Here is a 20,899-nt window from a genome sequence, read left to right as displayed (position 1 = left end):
GAAATGGTTGGACTCGATGATCCAGTGGGTCATTTCCAACCTAGTGGTTCTATGACTCTGATTCTATGCAGATGTGCCTATTGAAGCTACCAGCGCTACAGCAGGTCACACAGTAGACAACAGATGTCACATAAATATGGTTGCAATGGGAAATGCTGTCATTTTAGCACACTATCTTTGATTTTCAGGACAGGAATGGGGAAAATCTGCAGGCACAGACAAATAGGTCTTTTTATCAATAGTGAGGAATAAAGATGCTAATTCAGAATAACAGAGGATAGGAGTATATATCAACATGGTGTGGTATGTCACATCTAAACTAGAAATGATCTATGAGAACCTGAAGTGAGAACCTCTGTCAAATAGCTTAAGCAGCTAGAATGACATGCTGGAAGTATGAGACTTGCCAGAGTACTCCCCACTCTTAGCGTCTACTGGACACAAAGATGACAGTTTTGAAATTGTCCTTGCAGTTTCCTACTTGAGAAGACTAATGACATGAAGGACTACATCAGGAATGATATCCAAGGTTTACAGCAGGGCCTTAGTGGCACCAAATGTGCTCTTAAGCACAGTTGTAATGAAGCAACTCTGAGCAGTTTCACACAGGGTAGTTTAAAGTTTCTAATTTGCAAAAGCTCTTAAAGCCGTTTCTTTCCTCTTCTAACCTGATTACCACCCATTATCCAATCTCATTAAAGCCTACAAGTGATGCCTTAAGTATAATCTGTTAAGTTTTAAGTGCAGTTGGGGTTTACAATCTCATTGCAATTAGACAGCAATAGCAAAGCTTTGAACTGAAGACTGCCTGTTGTATGAATTCAGAGTTAGCTGTTCTCTTTGTATCCCAGTGATGGCAAGGTCGAGCACTGTCTTTGCTACACTTGTTTGGTGGGAAGGAGGGAAGAAATAAAGAGAAAAAGAGAGACTAAGAGCCTGATGGTCAACAAGTGGCAAGTATTTTCTAAAAATAGTCACAGAAATGGCAGAAATACAAAATGGAAATCTAGCAGTATATACCTCTGCAGCAGCACTCCATTTTGAAACTTCAAAGTGGCTTTAGGTGTAAGAATAAGGTCTGGTGTAGTGGGTGCTGTCAAATTGTCAGTACAGCCTACAGCTCAAAATCTAAATTCTTTATGAATTAACAATGTCACCTTCTTTCCAAGAGAGTGTGGGTGGACATTCAATCACTTGGAAAGTGAGAACTGTTGGTTGCATGGAGTGCAGTATTTGATCTATTTCTAAACAGTTAAAAATACATTTTTTTCCACAGCCATTGCACAATTTCTAAGTAGGCCTTTTCCTCACAGGAACTATGTGATCGGGACAAGGATAGCACAAGGGCTTCTAGAAATTTGGCAGTCTTGGTTATGCATTTAGGAATAATGTGACTAAATTAAATGTTGAAATGTCATTTTGAAAGAGAAAATACAAATTTATGCCACTTCTAAAGACAGAATCATTTTTGATGCATTGTTTGTAGGGAGGATGATTCTCTTCCCCACTAGTTTCGTACAAGGTCATCTATTTTGCTACCTTTAGTTTATATTTTAGCACAACACTATTCCTTCGCAGATTAAATATGAACTTAATATAAGAAATTTTGTATGATTTATTTAAAGAAATTTCTTCTACTTCTAAACAAAGGATTGGAAACTAATTACAGTATTCAGATTCTTAGTTCTAAAAGAATTTAACATCAGCAGATGTCTTTCAGTCAGTAATTTAAGAAATATTAGAGAGGTGAAAGATTTTCCTTTCATTAAAGTATCAGGAGAAGCTTCTAATATTAAAAGTAATATTATTTTTACACTAAATCATTTAAATAGGTCAATGATTTTTCTAGTGGTTGAAGTCCTCAAATCAAAAATTCCTATCATTCTAACGGATGTGTTCTAGTCTAGCCACCAGTTAATGAGTGATTTTTATTTTGCCCTGGATTGCTGATTTAATGCTCCATCGCATTTTTTGTTCAGAATCTGTAAGAAAAAACTTAAACGGGCATATTCCATTTTCTGCCTGTATGGTTTATTCTAAATCTGTAATCTCACATTTAAAATTTGATGCTACTGTTTCTCCCAAACTTATATTGGATAACAGAAGCTGTAGTCAAGGCTTCAGCTGACTGTCAATGTAAGATCCTGATGGCAGTGCCAGGACCATACTTGCTTACACTCCATAACTTGAGATTGGTTTGCCCAAGGGATGTTAAATTGACAGCAACTTTGGAGAAATTTAAGAAATAATTGATTTCTGTTATAAAGAATAGAAAGAAGCACATTAAATGTACAGATAATTAATAAAGAGTCAGTAGCAAGAGTCATGCAAGACTACATTTAGATGAACCTGAGGGAAAATTCAGGTTAAACTATTCAGAAACTAAACAGAAATAATAAGAGCCAGAAAAATCTTGTTAAAATTATCAAATTATCTGACTTCATGCAGTGACTATGTAGATGATATCTTCCTCCAGCAAGGACCAGAATTACTCATGCATTAAATTTAGAAACTAGTATATATTTTCTGTAGTAGACTAAACAGACATTAAGCTAAGTTAAACGTCATTCTTGCCAAGCTAAACATGACCTAGTGGAGCAATAAGTTGTCATACGATGACCTCCTAATGAGATTGGTAGAAATCTTGAATATAATTGCAGGTGTCTTGCAGTGACAACTACTTTCTCTGAAATACTTTACTTGCTCAGGCAAGCCTTCTACTTCATATGTCTGATTGAAAGTTTGTGAAATATCTTAAATGAAGATGAGTTTGCATCATACATATATAAACTTTCCTTCCTTTCAGTATTTCCTTCCCTTCAGCTTCTCCTGTTCTGAGTTTGCTTCACTAGGCATGGATTAATTTAGGTGTTTCCTTGAATATCTGTCTGGACTTTTTTTAATATATTATAGGAACACAAAAGAAAAAATAAAAGGATTGCCATACTGTTTCACATTATCTTGTAAATTAGTGCAGGACGTCAGAAACACACAATGGTTTATTATTATGAAATAAGGTCCAATAGAACATAGGTATAATTCTTACTACATATTTGGCATGTGCGTTGTAATGACAGGTGAAAATATATTTCCTTACTTCTGACACCCTTATTATTTATAAATAAACAAGATTATCGACTCCTGAAATAAAATTTCTGATAAAGCCTTCATTGAAGTGAGGTTGTTTTATTATTATTCCAGACCTCAAATGCTGCAAAGATCACTCTAAAATACCACTAAAGTGTTGCACCATATTGTAATGACATTGTCATTACAGCTAGGTCATAAAAATTAAATTATGTTAAGAATTTGAAATAAATTTTCATAAGATAGACCCTTACTGTGATTATACTATCCACTGTCCTAACTGCTCGTGTACCCCATGCTTTACTGTGCATTACTTCCAAAGAATACTTTGTTCCCTCTAATTCTTCACCTAAGCAGAATAGTTACAGTCAAAAAGATAAATTTTGGCAGTAGGAAGTCTCTGAGCTATTGTATGGTTCATATTGCCAAGAAAGAAAAGAGGAAAAAATAGAATTAAAAATCTTTGCAAACAAGCATTGCTTAAATAAATCATGTTCAAATGAAATTATGTTTGCAAAATTTATTCTTTGTATTCTATTTTGTTCCCTCCTGTAGAGGATTGGTTAAGAAGGAAAGGGCATCAGGACTTTGGCTCTTTAAGGCTTGATATTTTGGCAGCGCCTCAATCTCAGAATAACCTTGACATTTAGAGGAGTTTGGCTTGTAGCAAGGCGAAGTGGGTAATGTAGTAAGTAGTACAGCTAACTGCAAGGCAGGAACAAGAACAGAGCATGCTTGGCAACTGCTACCAATGGGCACCTAGTGCGTAGTAACTGCTAACCAATTAGTGCGTGAGTAGTGGACACAGACCAATAAGCACTTTATGCGTAGACTGTAACACGGTGTATAAAAGTTGGTGGAGGGTTCATAATAAACTGAGCAAGATTCTAAACTCATATTGGGTGTGTCTCTTGACCACGGCCGTTTCTCCTTGCAACACCCTCCCATCATTCTATGCCTCACCAATGGACCTTCAAAATTGCCAATTGGCTTTCAAATAATTTGTAGACTCTGTGATAAACATCACATAGACATTCAGAGATAGTTTATTTTTCTGCATAGTACCTTTACTGTATTATCGTAACTACAACTAAACAGTTTTTTAAAAATGTCTTCATTCATATCTTTTGCTTACATAAACCCTTTTTAACTGATTTAAATTAAAGAGAATATCCGCATCTACATATGTGTATATATATATTTTACAGCTGCGAGGATAATAGTGGATGAGGGGGGAGGAGGTGTCCTTTCTTGTCTATCAAAAGATTTTCCAACCAACTACCCTGGAATACATAACAATGACAGGATGTCACAGGCACAGAACGGATCAGAAAGAGAACTAAACTATTTTCAGGGCTCTCCAGAGTATTTACTATGAGCCCTTCCGCACTAGTCTACAAAGTTCTGATTTATCCCTTAAGAACTGTAATTTACCCTTAAGTTAACATTTCACTTTTAGTAATCAAATTCCAGTGACAGTTTGCCTGGATGTACAAAAAGGTCCTAGGTCATATACTTAAATCCAGAAAGTCACCATGTTCAAAACCTCAAAGAACTTGTCACTTGACTGACATGAAATGGATATCATGAATTCTGATTTAGCATCCTGCTGACTATGCAGATTTCTTGCAAAGAGATTTTTACATTGTTTTGATTTAGTAGCAATTTAAGATTTATCAATAGTTTTAAATAGATCACATGATTAGGCTGTTTAATTCCTAACAGTGCTTAATAATCAGCCAATTTAATGAAGTGAATTAACAGAATTTGCTACAATTAAAACAGCAGTTGATTTAAAGTTTCAAGAACGACAAGGTTCACAAGAGGCTTACTATGGGGGTTTCCTAAATCAAATCATACCCAGACAGACACTTACAAACACAGAGATGCATAAATGTATAGGCACATAGTGATTAATCTATTATAAAAATTGCCTTTTTCTTGAATTTAGTGAATTACTCTCTTTTAATGCATTGGCGTTCATCAATGTGTGATCATTGAATCTCAAGAAGTTTGACTTTCCCTTTCTCCTTCATCAGTGTTTGTTAAAGGATGATCTTTGCTTTCTTGTGAAATCTGCGCTTAAAGATGTTCCAGCTTATGGGGTGATGCTGGGGCACAGCCTGCTGCAATCCTGGAGAGCTTAAAGGATCTCACGATCACTATTTGTAGAATCATGAGATGTTTGACTTTGGCCAGTATTTTTCCATTCTGGTCACAATTCATGTTGGTAATTCTGGTACTTTCTACGAATTGTACAATCCCAGTACTTCCCAGATTGTAAATTTCTGGTACTGATCAGGTCAGGCTATAACTCAGGCAGCAGGGGTTCCAGCTGCCATCAGGGGCTGCCCAATCATTCCAGCTCACTGCATTTGTAACAAAGAAAAATATATAACGGCAGTTTTCTCAAAAAATATTCATGGCTTATCCTGAGATCACTAAGTGGCCTGGACAGGGGCAGGGGGGAGGCTGCACCACCACCATGAGGCAGAGACCAAGACATTTTGACCATGGCTGTCCCTCTTCTTACAAGTATCTAAGTATTAGAATTAAGAGTGATGGACTCCTCCCTCTCCTCCTGTTAGCCAATGACATTTTAATTATAAAATGCAAAGGTGAGCAGGAAAGATTTATTTATTTAAATACCTGACACGTGTGCATGTAAAGTAGCTATGTGATAAATTTAAGATGGGTATATTAATCAGTTACCCAGGATCATAGGAGGGCTTGTCACCAAGCTTGGTGGCTAGCCCAGTCTGATATTCTACAAAACATGTTAACATCGTATAATAAAATAGATTGAAATCTCAAGAGCAAAGAATAGTTTCAGGTTTTTTATATGAGAGGTGGCTATTGCCTGTCTGAATTAAGCTTAGATATTAACCTGCTGGAATAAAAACAACTCAGTGTGAGCTTCTGCAATCTCGAGCTAATCTTAGAGCATACCAAAAAAATATCAAGGTCTTTTGAAATTCTACTTCCTTTCAGTCATTCTGGAGAACAAAGAATGTGGGACAATATTTTGCAAGACTCTTGTGAGCAAATTCACTTCCTGAAAATGAAGGAAATATTTCCAGGTACACTGATTCAGAAACATGTACCCACAGCACAGATAATTTACTGAGAATACGTAACCATACACACAAATAATTTCAATCACAAAACATACCATGAAATTTCAAGTAAGCTTGAAGAAAGATATTTAACTGGCAATCTGGTCTAATTCCTGAACATACATGGATTTAAAAAGAAAAAATATGGCTTTTCTATATGGCTTTTCTAGTACCATGCCTGCTAAATCCCCTTCTCTTGGAAGACTTTTTTTTTTAAAGGGATTTTTCAAGGATCTGATGCTGTGAAAAAAGGTCAAAGTCAATAATCAATGCCAACTTGATTATTAAGTGGGTATTGCTTTAATAAATAATACAACATTGGACACACAAGGCATAATTTTGTCTAATGTCTGTGCCCATTGAGGAGGATTACAGGACATTTATACTGGTTAAACATACATTTTCAGATAGATTCCAAGAAACACTGGTTACATATTCTGGAAATAGGTTAAACATACATAGAACTCACTAATCATATCTTATCACCCACTCTGGAATGTGCATCACAGTTCCTTTGTGTCTTCAGAATCCTCTGATGCTCTTTATCTTACTTCCTCATTGTGTCCTCTTGGCGAGCTCAGGTCTGTCCTTTGTTTCTGCTGGGGGACTGTCCTTGTTTCAACTAGTAAACAAGATAAACTCCTGTTACAATTACATTCTTGCGAAGATTTGATTCTTATTATCCTTGGTGATTTATTCTTTCATTCAGATATGGCAAGATGGAACCAATTAGTAGAACTATTCTTTCAATGTAAGTGGAGCTGGTGGCAAGTTGTACAAGCTGTGTTAGAATTATAACTGCTCCCCAGTAAAAATCTGCTTCCTGGGCAATGCAAATTGTAATAGAACCCATCTACTAGCCCTGAGAAGGCAATATGTTTACTCTTCAGGGGGAAAAAAGTGTGTGTTTAATCCTCATAAATATTTATACATTTCTACAGCATGGAGTTGAATTTTACTGAGGAACTTCAGGCAAAGAGATTTGATTTTGAGAACCTCAATCACTCATGTATGTAAAAAACACCAGCCTAAGTTCCCAGACTAACGCCGACCCTAGTATTCTGCCTCTGAAAACAAGTACTAGCAGAACTATTAGGAAAAGTGCATTAGATGCCAATATTCTTCACATTGTACAAAACTGAATAAACTTGTGTAATGTTTCTCCTACATTCAACCCCTTTGAAGGCTGTTTATCTTACTCAGTCCAGCTTACCTGATGTGAAAATTTTTCTCTGTTTCTGACCATCCTTCTTAAAATTCTCTGTACTTCATGTAGTTCATTCAGCATTGTCTTTTCCAAAGCTTTTTGGAAGGACACGTACTCATGTGCTTAGTGAGTCCTCTGCTTTTCTTATTTCAATATTATATTATTTGAGTTGCTAGTTGCACCTCAAGCATGACAAAAGGACTCACGGGCAGCCTATGCTAGCAGATTTTGCCATTGGTCAGAGTTATGCTGAAAGTATGCTTGCACTTACATTTGGTACAAAAGGAAGCACTGCATACATCAGATATTTTAACCTCACATTCAGAGTTCTCCAGTACCTGTATCCCAAAGTCATCTCTAAGGATAAATTACTCAGCCATAGGAGTTTCACTTCATTATTGGAGCTTTTGAACTTAGTATTTACACATGTATGCTAAACACATTTAGGTATTCCTGTCTTTTATTTTACTTTTATGGAAAGAATCAGTAGCTAAAACTCTGATTGGTTCTCACAGCCTTTGCTCAAGCATAAAAGAAACTGACAGCCTCCTGTTCACTGTTCAGAAACACACTGTTCAGAAACAGCTAAGATTATGATAAGGGGCTCAGTCTATCCTTAGATTATTCTAAACAAGGTTCATCTGAGACCCTGCCCACCAGTACCCTGCCTTTTCAGGCAAGAAAAATGCTTGGCATGTACCAATAGAGAATTTTAAAATTAAATATTTTTGTATTTTCTATATACAGACTAAAGTACTCAATATGCCTTGCTGCATTAAACTGTGTTACTCAAATGAAAAAACATTATTCCAGACTGCAAATAACACAGCTGGTTTCATATTGAAGCATTTCAAAGTATCATTATCACAGAAGGAATAGTGATATAAGGATGGAAACTACATGATAGGAGTGAGAAATGATATTAAGCATTGACTGCTTTTTAATTTACAAGCTCCTGAGCTGGTGACAGAAAGTAACCCTTTGAATATCTGTACCAACGGACCCTTCGCATCCACAAACCATATTGCAGTTAGGTACAGGAGAGATTTTAAGAAGCTATTTAGCAGTCTCCATTGATTTCTCACAGTTAATGGAGAAAAGGAAATAACTATTTACTCTTTCCTTTTCTTCCTTTTTTTTTTTAGTGCTGGTTGATCTCTTGCAAATTACATTTGAGTGTACATGTGATATTGTGAGTCTGTTTAATAAAAGTGCATGTAAAATACAACAAAAACTCCTGACAATGCACACTAACACATAAACTGGCTAAGATTAATTTGTGTGGCCCTTTGCACCAGAGTATAAAGTTTATGATGCAACATGAAAAATATGATAGAGTATGCAGAAATGTGAGCACCACCTGGTTGCCTTGTTTGTCTAACCTCATGTGTTCCTCACTACAGCTGCTAATTGCATCATGATATTTTCATGACAGGCCACTTCAAATGAGATGTGTGTGTTAAATGAAGTAATACTGTCTTAATTTTTAAGGTTTGGTTTTCAATACTGTATTTACACCTTCAAATGGAGAAGCAATCAATTTGAAGTAGGGAGTGTGGCTTAGTGTAACAGGCTTTAGTTTCCTGTCTTGTAGAAAACTCTATGAAGTGGTAAGTGTGAGACTTGCAGCATTTCATTTAATGTAACAGCTACCATTGTTAGCATACTCTGAGCTGCCCCAGAAAGACTAAGTGAAGGAGGTTTGCTTAAAAAAAAAAATCTTGAGCTTTCTTAAGAAATTCTTCAGTAGACTTAAAAGAAAAAAAATTAGATTTTCTATTTATTTTCAGACCATTTATGAAGTTTGAAAGCCGAATTCCGCTCCCACAGTAGAGTTATAAGGGTTAACTTTGCGAAAGGTTTGGACTGAAAGCACATTAAAAAAATATGATAGCAGTGAACTAGTCCCTGAGACTTAGTGGGAAAAAAAAAAGAAAAAAAGAAAAAAAAAGGGAAAATTTCTTCTTAATTAAAGGGCCATATGTGAATTTTGCCCTTTTAGGGACAGAAGCAGTAGAATCTGGGGCCAAAAATGAGAAGACTTACCTCTGATTTAGAAGGAGGCTTTGCTTAATTATTCAGTAAAAAATAAATAAAATTATTACAGCAATCTTTAAGTAACACCTCACTGTATGTCATGTAAAGGTCAAGTTTATTGGATTATACTTAAGCTCCCCAGTTACACAAAAACTGGAAGGGTAGTCCAGACCAAGGAATCCAAAAGTGCAGGCTGAAAAGCCTTCGCTTTACATTTCACAAAATGGCTTTCTAATTGTGAATGTAGGTTGCTTTGAATTACCAGTAATAAATGTCAACTGCATGAACTCTAGTCAGGCATGAACTAAGAAACTATTCTAATTCTTTCTTTAACAATGTTGTATAGTGAAGATATAACCCATCACATCATATTGCATCTCTATTTGACCCCAGGGCACTGTACTAGGCTTGGGAGAGATACATTCAATGGTTGGCTTAGGCATAGCCTTATTGTGGAAGCTTGGTTAAATGTCTTAGTCAATCTAATGGGAATTAAGCACTCAAGTGTTTTTCAAGATCTGAACCTCTCTGTAAAATAAGTAGTAGAGAAATTCATTCTCACAAAACCTGCAAAGTTAAGAATCTGTCAACATTTATGAGGTGTGAGAAGATGTCGAGCACAAGAAACGCAAGCCAATCAAACAAAAAACACAAAGCATAACGAAACAGACAGAAAGGAATGTTTTATTAGAAAGAGCTGGGATAATTGTCAGATTAATATGCTATACAGCAAGCCTTCACTTCCAGCTCTCTTATTTGTCAGCTGAATGTGCTTTGCAAGTCATTTCACTGGACTCTGGCTCAGCTATCCCATCTGGAAAATATTATCAATCCATTTTTTAAAGCATTTTGAGATCTATTAAGGAAATGGTGTAATAACAGATTAAGTTGCCATTCTCACTGAACCTAAACCTAAAAAAGGGCATATAAAATGCTACACAGGAATAGCGTTAGAGTATTTTTCCTGCAAACCGCTACTAATTACTGTGGGGAGTGGTGGAGTCTTCCTGAAGTATTGTGGATATATCCATTGATCCCAATCATTAACATCATTCAGATGCTATAAGTAAAAAAAGATGCCTACATACAGCTCTCAGAAGGAGAACTTCTGATTTTTGCCTCTTCTGACACAGTAGATGTCACAGAATGTCTTCCCAAAATGCAGGTCGATGATGGACACTCATTTCAGTCTTGCTTATGTGACTTAGTTGCAAGGGTGGAAAACATGAAAAATAAGCTGTCCTTCAAAATGGAGATATATTCTAGTTTTTCTTACTTCAAATTTATGATCTCCATCTTCCTAGAAGTATATCTCAGCTGAAATCCTGGCTGCAGGGAAGCCAATGTCAGATATTCTATTGACATTAATGGACCATCATGAGTCACTGTAAATAACCAAAATATGCCAGTCAATCTCTTTCGTCTATTTCATAATTCTTAAGGGCATATTCCAGTTTATATTCAGACTTACAGTTGACCTAAATTTTTCTTTTTCGATGTTAATGGTTTTGTAGCGTCCCCAGAATTGTTCTTCTATTTTTAATTTGGACAGCTATTACCTGTTCAAAGGCATATTTTTATTAACATTCTGTGAATAGCTTGATTAGAATATTGCATTGTTTCATGCATGCCAGCAACACTACAGGCTTAAAGTAGAAATAATTCTAAGTAGGGACTTAGTTCTCATTCATATAAGTTAATTAAGATGCAACTTCATTCACTCAGTGCATCAAGACAAAGAGGAAATTCATGTCATTTTCTTTTCTGAATTATTTCCTTATTCCTTCTCATATCTGGAATATCATTCTTGGTGGTTCTAAGGTGTAAACTGAAGTATACTTTTTTTTTAACACACAAATATCTAGATACAGAGGTTTAACTCTACTGCCTAAATAGCAGGCTGTCATAACAAACAGGGAATGACAATTTGAACTGACCGTTGTTTCTCCAACTGAAGCATACAAATGTATAATTTTAAAATGCTATCAAGAAACCAATGTTATCAACAAGGAATCTCAAACACTAGATTAAAAGAATTAGCAGGGGAAAAGAAAACTACAAAAAAGCCACTGACCTTTCTCTGAATAGATTCACATAGCTAAGAATACATATAGTTGCTTTCAAAAAATATACAGACAATGATCTAGACAAATGGGAACATATAGTAGAAAAAGCTTCTTCGTCAGTCATAAAGGACAAATTACCCCTTTATTCACATGGATAACAGGAAGCAAAGCTTCAGCTCTCTACCCCTTTCCTTTTAAACATAATTTAATTAGCTATACACAGTGCCTGAGTGTGCAGCTAAAATATAGTACTGTCTTTGCATACAGAAAAAGGTCTTGAGTGAATTAATACTTCCCGTAGATCAAGAGCTCCATTTCACTGAACTTGAACTTTCTTTTAAAAAAGTTGTTTAAATTAAGATTCACTTATTCTGCCTGAGATCTAAAAGAAATCAGACAAAATAATATTCACCCTCCTTCTAATATTTACTCCTTTGCAAATGAGTAATACAAATAAGCATTCTGAAAATGTTCTTCATCTTTAGAAACATACAAATTTCTCCTGTGCAATATCAACCACCTTTGGAGTCATCCAGAGAAAATGACATTTAATCAGACCAGTTAACTGATTTGTCTGGGAAACAGTGGCTTTTACTTACTGCACATCACTGTTTGCTTTGAATGGGAGTTCCTGGATTTACAGAAGCTAGACCACAAAGGATCTGTAGTATTTGCACGAAGAGCCACTGCATATGTGCAGACCAGCTTGTTATCTTGTGCAATTGGCATGCAACTGAATACCACTATTAAAGTAAATGGTAGAACTGAAAACTGCAGTAGCTGAGAGACTCAGAAAATTCAAACCATCTTGAGTATGACTTACTGGGCTTCTATAGCTCACACCTGCATCCTGCAGGTGATACAGGAACATCTGTTTCAAAAAGAAGAAATATTTTTAACTCTAAGGAATTAATAACTTTTTTACTACACTGTCAAGGCATCATTACCATGTTTTCTTTATCTTCAAATTTTGTATTTCTAATGAACTTAGATGTGATATAAATGTCAGAGATAGATAGTTGAACAAGCAGCAGTGAGCTTAGTTATTTAGGAGCAGGGCACTTTCGAATCTACCACATCCATCTGAATGAATGCCTGCAGGAGATTTGTGCCATACTTACTTCAATGCCTCCAGCCCACAGCCTCTTACAACTAGTTCTTTTTCAAAATTGTGCTCCCGGCATGGTTTCCAGTGGAGGAAAAAAGAAAGAAGAGTGACCACAAATGTCAAATAGTGCATTGTGAGAAATCAAACTTAAATTTGTTCATCTTTTTTAAACATAAAAGAGGTTGTTTCTATCTCTTGCTAATCCAAGACTTGAGGAACTGAAGCCTGATTATTTTATAAAATAAAATAACAAATGTACTAAAAATAGCAGAAGTTATTTTACAGTCTATCAGCACGAGCAGAAATATTTTTCTTTTAATTAGCACTTCTGAAGAGAAGAACAGAGAAAAGCATCCACAGGAACAAGGTTATCAAATTGTACAATAGAGGTGAAGCATCCACCTGAGCTCAGAAATATATGATGTGACTGAACTTGGTGACACAAGAATGCTGAAAGCAACCAATGTTCTGAATTTGAGTTAAATATGCTGGTATAACCAGGCCTTATATTATGATGTTGAGTTATATGCCAGTATGGAAGAGAAGATCAGGAGAAAGACCAACTTTTGTCTCAATGCGGAGTACCAAGCTTATTTGATTCCTAGATCTCCATTCTTGGCTCAGTTATTATTCCCACAGAAACAAACTTGCCTATTTTTAGAGATTTTAAGAAAAGAATAATTCCACTAAGAAAAGAAATTGAAGCTAGATGATATTGTGTCCTTAAAATTTCTATATAGACATAACTACTGTCTCAAGCTATGTGCTCATGTGCTCTTCTCTCTTTTTGACCTCCTGAATAACACAGTTTCCCAGCACCTCCTAGCATTGTTACATCTGTTGTTCTTTCAAAAGTTGAAGTTAAATTCTTGAAAATCTGTGTATTATGACATAATGTCTGTAAAGAGTATGATACATTTTTTAATGAAAGAAACATAGGCAAAACAAAAAATTCCATTCAGGTGCCTCTCGGGGATCCCAGGGCTGGATATTGGGAAGCTGATTTACTGATTCATGAAAAAGCAATCTTCTCTTTCTTTCCTATTGATGAGATACGTGTCACACACCATGGAAACAGCTCTTTCTCACTGCTATGACAAGTTCTAAAAAGTGCGTTTAAGATCTAGATCCTGAAGCTTTTCTGTCTATTGGAGCTTGCTGGCTTTGTCAGCTATATGACAACCTGAAGCTGGTGAAAAAAAGAAAAAGGTGGGAAGGTAATGGTGTACAGAAAAAAACCCACAAGGAAGAAACAAATCAGGTGGGGGACAAACCTCAATAAAAATCTGACTAAAAATAATGGAACACAATGGATGATGAGGGTTTATTTGTTCCTCCTTACCTCTGACTTTGGGATAACAGTACAGACTTGCCTCTTTCTTCTCCTCTCTCTAAACAGCAAAGCAAATTCATGTAGCATCAAAACATCTGACACGGTATGCCTCCACTGTAGACTGGAAGCACTCATATTGCTCTTCTGTTAAAATTAAATATAATAAGAAAAAACTATTGAAATTTCATATGCATATAAAAAAGCCATCATGGACCTAGTGCAAAATAGCCATGGGACTTTTTCTTACAAACTGTCAGTTTCCCAGAACCAGAACTTCTCACAGGAAAATTCTAACATTTATTTGTTAAGTCCCTTGGTTCCAGTAAGGAATTTCTGCTTGACTATCAGAAAAGGAATGGCACCCAGACCAGCTGTTCTCTAAAGGAAATGTTAGTTCTCTGCCACAGCCTTGGTCTGAGTACCCCACAGGCACACTTCTCCTTAGTCTCACCTGACAGGGAAACCACATATCCTGTAGTAGAAATGGATGTAGTTGCATGCCTAGAAACTAAAGACAAAAATCATCTGGTCAGCAAGTACATTCAGTCCACATCTTAATCATTAATTACATTTAAATGTCGGCCTAGACTCAGCAATTCACTTGGAACTTATCTGATGAGCTCCAAGCAAACCAATATGTTTTCACAGGACATAGAAAAGATCCAAATTTAAGTGCACAAGCCATATACCCAAGTGATATATCCTGCTTCCAGTTACAAAGTTGTCCCATTGAAAATCCTCCACACACCTAGAGCGATCACCCACTGCATTTATTTTGTCATTGGACTCCCAAGATCTCTAAAAGGCAATAACAGAATAATTCACTGCTTTTTAAAATAAGTAGTTATCAGAGAATTCTGACATGCCAAAAAGTTATTAGTCTGTTCATGGGTAATGTTAGTATTTCAGATGTGCCTGGCAAACTTATAAGAAATCCTAGCTAAATCATTTATTTTTGTCCTTATCTCATGCTAAATGTAGTAAGACATATCTACAGTAACCATTAATGCTGTCAGAAAACACCAGGCAATCTAAAGCCAAGCAAACTTTTACCTATTATGGCTCTGATTTTATATAAAACACTTGTGTGGTCTTAAATTGCAGACCCATTAAACCACTGCATTACTGCCAAGGTAAGAGAATACTATTTAGGTTGAAATATAGTTTCTAAATGAGACCTTCTTGTTCAAAGGCATTATGATGTCTCTGAAGTTTAAACTCTATGATATATTTGTAGATTATATATCAATCTAGTTAAGGGAACTGAAATTAAATATACTTAGCACAGCAAATAGTGAATGGCAGCAGTTAAATAATGTCACTTCTCATTTCTTTCCTGCGATGAATTGTGTTGTGATTTGATTGTACATAAAATTATATAAGACAGAGTTTCAGATATAGCAGAAGCCCCCATTTTACAGAAGACAGGACACACACATACATATTTTGATAGGAATGGTTGGACTCGATGATTCGGTGGGTCTCTTCCAACCTGGTTATTCTATGATTCTATGATTCTATGATTCTATATTTATACAGCTGTACCTTTGTTCTTAGAAGCCAAATGATTCTATGTATGGAGCGGGCATCTTCTCACCCAAATCATGAAAAAAACACATCAATTTACATTTTAATTAGTGAAAACAAAGATACAGGTTTAAGAACATAACTGTTTTTTCAGAGACTGCACTTCAAAAATATTTACCTCTTGAAGTTTTTATTCTTATTTTATTTTCAACACAGCTCTGTCTCTCTGTTTCCATCTTTTGCTACTTGTATTAGCAGCTTATAGAAAAGAAGCAGAATACTAGATGGACATGGAAAGACTACTAGACGCTGGCTTTTACCCTTGGGAATATTTAGGTATTCCGTAGAAGTTGTTCACCTCAAAATTGTCAGACGAGGAATAAAAAAACATCAGAAAATCCTCCTCAGAGTCCTGAACAAACTGGCACGTGCAACTGCAGAAAAGCCAGGCTATGTAACTCAGGCATGTCATTATACTAATCAGATTCTAGAAAACAGTATTGAAAAAGAGCTCAAAAGCAAACCTACCCTCCTTCCAAGGCTCAAATATAACGGTAATAATTACAGAAAAGCAGATGGACGTTTGCTCATCTGTTATAGTTTCTTGGTACAATTCACGCTGCAACATTTTTTAATAGATACACCAGAAGTCCAGTGCATAAAGTAAACCTTCAGTCATTAACTCAATTTTTAAAGTGATGCTCCAGTATCTATCTGAATTTTCTTTTAATTTGATGGGCAAGTCTGTCAGGAGAAGTCTGGAAGAGTCTAGCAAGGAATGTGAAACCACTGTTCTCACAATTCAGAATTTTTGCATTGAAATCCTACACCTGAGGATCTTTTACATAGGTTGCTTTGTTCCAGTTGCTTGAGGAAAAGAGATGAGGAAACAAGAACAGTACTTCGTAAAACATCACATGGAGGGGAGGAGGATGCAGGAAGAGCTACCTTAAAGATGAGGAACAAATTACTCACAGCCATGCAGTAAGTGAGATATTAAGCAACAGCTCTGGTACTTGCTCATAGGCCAGGAGAACTGGCAGGGATCTGACCATGCCCCCTCATGAAGCTGAGTCCTCACTTTTTGGGATTGTGGAGTTAAATGTCTTAGCACTTTGCCTCTAAAACCTCTTCAACTAATTATTCCTCCATGGGTTTGCTGATAAGAGCAGTGATAACTTCCTATGTACATTCTTAAATAAGAGGTAGTAAATATAAGAGAGGCTAGAAAGCGGTCATGAGAGCACTCCCAAATCTGTCACAATAACTCTATTTCCTGAGACAGTTAGTCAATATACAGCAACAAGGCTTGAATCCAGATCTTCCACTGCATATCAGAATTTTACCTTTAATAAAATTGCAGTAGTCTCCTATTAAACAATTTGCCTGTAAAGTATATTTTTTGTGTAAAAATGTACTCATTTTCATCTTTTTACAGAAGTCCCCAAATGGAATGGTGAACACTGTTAATTACAATTTGGACAACAATAACATGGCCCATTTGTCAAATTAATTACATTTTAAAAGTAAATTGGAACTCTAATAATGTTTTAAGCTAGAGATTGTAAGGCATTAAGAAGATTGCATCTAAGGTTTAGGCTAGACGTTAGGAAAAAATTCTTTACAGAAAGGGTCATTGGGCACTGGAACAGGCTGCCCAGGGAGGTGGTTGAGTCACCTTCCCTGGAGGTGTTTAAGGCACGGGTGGATGAGGTGCTGAGGGATATGGTTTAGTGTTTGATGGGAACGGTTGGACTCGATGATCCGGTGGGTCTCTTCCAACCTGGTTATTCTGTGATTCTGTAAGGATGTCAGCCAAGTTATCCTGAGCAATTTCACTCCCATGACACATTTCAGAATCAAGTGAATCAAGAGAAGTCCAGCCTAGGACAAATTAGACACATTTTTCTGTTTTCCAGCCCTTCCAAGTCTGTTCCTCGGACATTCTTTCTTTATCAAGGGGAAGGTGGCAGAGGGGAGGCAAGGAAAAGCATTAATAAGTTTCAGAGAAAATCAGGCACTGATTAGGTCAAAACTGACTCAGATCGCTGCAGAATGGTGAATAATGTGTTTGAGACAAGGGATGTCACATGCAAGTTTTTCACTCTTACATCAGTGTAATCACATTGACTTCAGCCAAGGTTCTGTATTTGAAGCAAAAAGTCCTTCAATAGTCACACAGCATGAAGTGGTATTTATGCTCGTTTCCAGGAGGAATATTTTCCCTTTTTAATGTAGCTGCACAGCATGAAATAAGTCTTCCTTGCACCTCTCTGCAGAAGTGCACCATTTCCAGCTCACATAAACCAGAACCTCTTGTACTCTTGACTGTGTGTGCCCTAGCAGCCTTTCATGTCTAAGGTGTAAGTACTGTAAGAGCAAGGGAGGTATTGTTGATTGAAAATGAAAGGATGCTCAGTTGTATAAAAATGTAAGTCTTTGAACTTCTGTTAAAAAAAATGAAATATTGAGGCGCTTCTTTTCGTGGTAATGGTAAAAAAAACCTCAATCTTTTTTCTGAAAATGCCACCACTTTCCTCTCATTCTTATACACTCAGATACACATGCAAGCACTTTTTTTCTTTTTCTCCTAACATTGAAAAGTAAAAAGCATGGGAGAGAGTAAAAGACTAAGAACATTGAACAGTTTTGTTTCCATATTCATAGAAGTGGTCTTTTTTTAAGAAATCTGTTTTCAGGTATTCACTCTAAGGATTGCTACCATTTCTAGTTGCTGACCAGAGTTTGCAATGTGTCACACATTCTTTTAAAGTGATATTTGAGTCCTTACACAGATGAAATCTCCACCTTGCCATTCCACTTTTTATGAAGGAATAAAGTTCAGCATATTATTTAATTATTCCACAAGACTATAAGCAAAAAAATCAAATTATCTGGACATTTGAGGATACTTGAAGCTAAAGTGGTTTTATCCACATTCAAATTATGGTTTTTTGTGGCAGCTACCACCTTTTGACAGAGTTCACTAAGGTACACATACATACACTTCCAGACCACTTAATTTTCTATACAAAATCAGTTGGGCAAATAAATTTCTTCCTGTTCTCTCAAGCCTTCTTTTTGATATTATATTATATAAAATATTAAAAATTTTAAATAGCCCAAGACCTTAGTTTTAAAATCTAAACTAGGCAATAATCTGAGAACCTATGGTTATTATGGCCATAGTGCTATGATACCAGATAAAGCATAAGTATTCCTTTGATTCCTATTTTTCTCTCATAATCAAGATATTATACAGTCTCCAACATGAAAAATTTATAAAGCTACATTAAGTTTAAATCTACACACATTCATAAGCATTAACACCATTCTGTAGAATATTGGTCCATATTCTCAGTTTATTTGAAGTTAGACAAGTCCATCAGAGGATATAGGTGTGACTTCTTTGTATCTATTTTAATATCTTATTGTATCAATAAGAAAATAGAAAAAAACAAGGTTTGTAATGTTCAAGGAACAAGTAAAACTATAAGATAATGTTATCTTTTATACAACAGGATTGCTTAAGTTTTTTCAACATTAAAAATAAATCCCTGCTTTTCCAGTAAAACAATGGAATGTTCATCCTGTATTCTATTACATAGAGTAGCATACCGTAAGTATTTATACGAGATATTCAACCAGATGCACACTAAGATTTAATAATAAAAACTAAATAAATGTAGCATCTAACAAGACCTTTGCCGTACTTACGTCAGGCAGAATCTAAGAGAGTATTGAAGCATCCAAGCTAATCTACCATTGGCCCAGCTATTATTGGTTCCAGCTTTCAAAAGAATATTAAGGTGAAAGTGCACAAAGCAACAAGGATCAGGGAGCAGCTTAAAAACTGCTGTGGTCTGATATTGCAGGCAAGGAAAAGAGTCTAAACTTACATCTGCATCAGCAAAGCAGCTGAAAACAGGGTATGGCATAGCTTCTTGTGGTTAAAATGTTATTTTCCATCCTACAAATTGAGAGGATGTTGACAATTAAGCCTTGCCTTGACTAGGTATCTCAAAATTTCTACTGTATAAATATAAGCATAAATGCAAAAATGCTGGAAGAACACTGATGTGTTGGTTTTTTTATGAAAGACAGGAAGAATGAGCTTTTTATACTGAGAGTCTCAGAAAAAATATCACTAAACTCAATGTAGTAGACATAGTGCTTTGGACTATAATGATTTTTACCAATTATTTTTGGTAAAATTTTAAATCTTAAGTCATTTTTGATTCATAAAGGTGTCCTACAACATCATCTCTAGTACAGAGATGAACGCCTCCATCTTCCTCTTTTAAAATTCAGGACTTGAATGAGATTTTATGCATGTCCTTTGCTATGGCTTTTCTCTGTTTGCCCTGATGCGATTTAAAGGAAAAACATATGATCATAGGATACTACATGCTGGAAGGGACCCCAGAAGGTCTGTAGTTCAACAGCTTGCCCAAGGCAGGGGCAGATATGGGATCAAGTTAGAATGCTCAGGGCCTTATCTAGTCTGGTCTTGAAAATCCTCAAAAATGGGGACTGCACAAACTCTCTGAGCACCCTGCCTCACTTCCTGACTATCTGCATGGTGAAAAAGTTCTCCTGTTTTGTTGTACTGCATTTCTATTGCATTTCATCTTCCCACAGTGAAGATCCTGACTCTACTTGATAACCTCTAGTACCTCAATGGTACTAGAGGGATGCTATTAGGTACTCCCAAAGCCATCTCTGGCCTCAGCAAGTCCCCATCCCTCAGCCTCTCTTCATAGAGCAAATGCTCTAATTCCCAACCATCCCGTAACCCCCTGCTGAACTAGCTACAATCTTACTTGTCCCTCTTATAACTGAGGGCCCAAAACTGAATACAGAGTGCTAGATGTGTGCTTCTAACAGGCACCATGTAAAAGGGGATAATCCTTTCTCTCCAGTTATTGACCATGCTCCTGTTTATACAGCCCAGGATGCTGTTTGCTTTCTCTGCAGCCACTTCGCACTGCAGGCTCACATTCAGATCACTGCTCACAAGGACCTCAGTACCTCTTGCACACAACAAGTCTCCAGCATGACAAGTCCTTAAGCTCTACCACTGCAAGAGGCTCTTCCTTCCCAGACCCTACCCCGTTGCACCCCATTCTCATGTTGAATTTCATAAGATTACTGTAGACCCATTCTTCCAGCATGTCTAAATCCTTCTGGATGAAAGTCCTACCCAGGACCATATCAACTGCTGGCCCTAGTTCAGTGCTATCTGTAGACTTCATGAGTGTGTGGTCCACTACCTTTCCCATTCACTGACAGTGATATTAAACAGAACAGATAATAGTACAGACCTACTTAGCGCTCCACCTCCAGGCAGAGTGCAATGCATTAACCACTGCATTCTGAGTCCAGTCATCCAGTTTTTTATTCATATGATTGTCCACC

General features: G+C 36.4%; 1 protein-coding gene across 1 annotated transcript in view; it reads right to left on the bottom strand.

Annotated features, from left to right (window-relative positions):
- Positions 1-4,100: 4,100 nt before the first annotated feature.
- Positions 4,101-20,899, bottom strand: part of TLR3 (toll like receptor 3) — a 165,404-nt gene continuing 148,605 nt past the window's right edge. Inside the window, exon 5 of the transcript XR_011337364.1 lies at positions 4,101-4,111. The gene's annotated coding sequence lies outside the window, so the exon portion shown is untranslated. The remainder of the gene's footprint in view (positions 4,112-20,899) is intronic.

The sequence above is a fragment of the Phaenicophaeus curvirostris genome, chromosome 4 (genome assembly GCF_032191515.1).
Source record: "Phaenicophaeus curvirostris isolate KB17595 chromosome 4, BPBGC_Pcur_1.0, whole genome shotgun sequence".
NCBI lineage: Eukaryota > Metazoa > Chordata > Aves > Cuculiformes > Cuculidae > Phaenicophaeus > Phaenicophaeus curvirostris.
The sequence above is the reverse complement of the archived record's forward strand: the minus strand, read 5'-3'. Positions and strand labels throughout refer to the sequence as shown.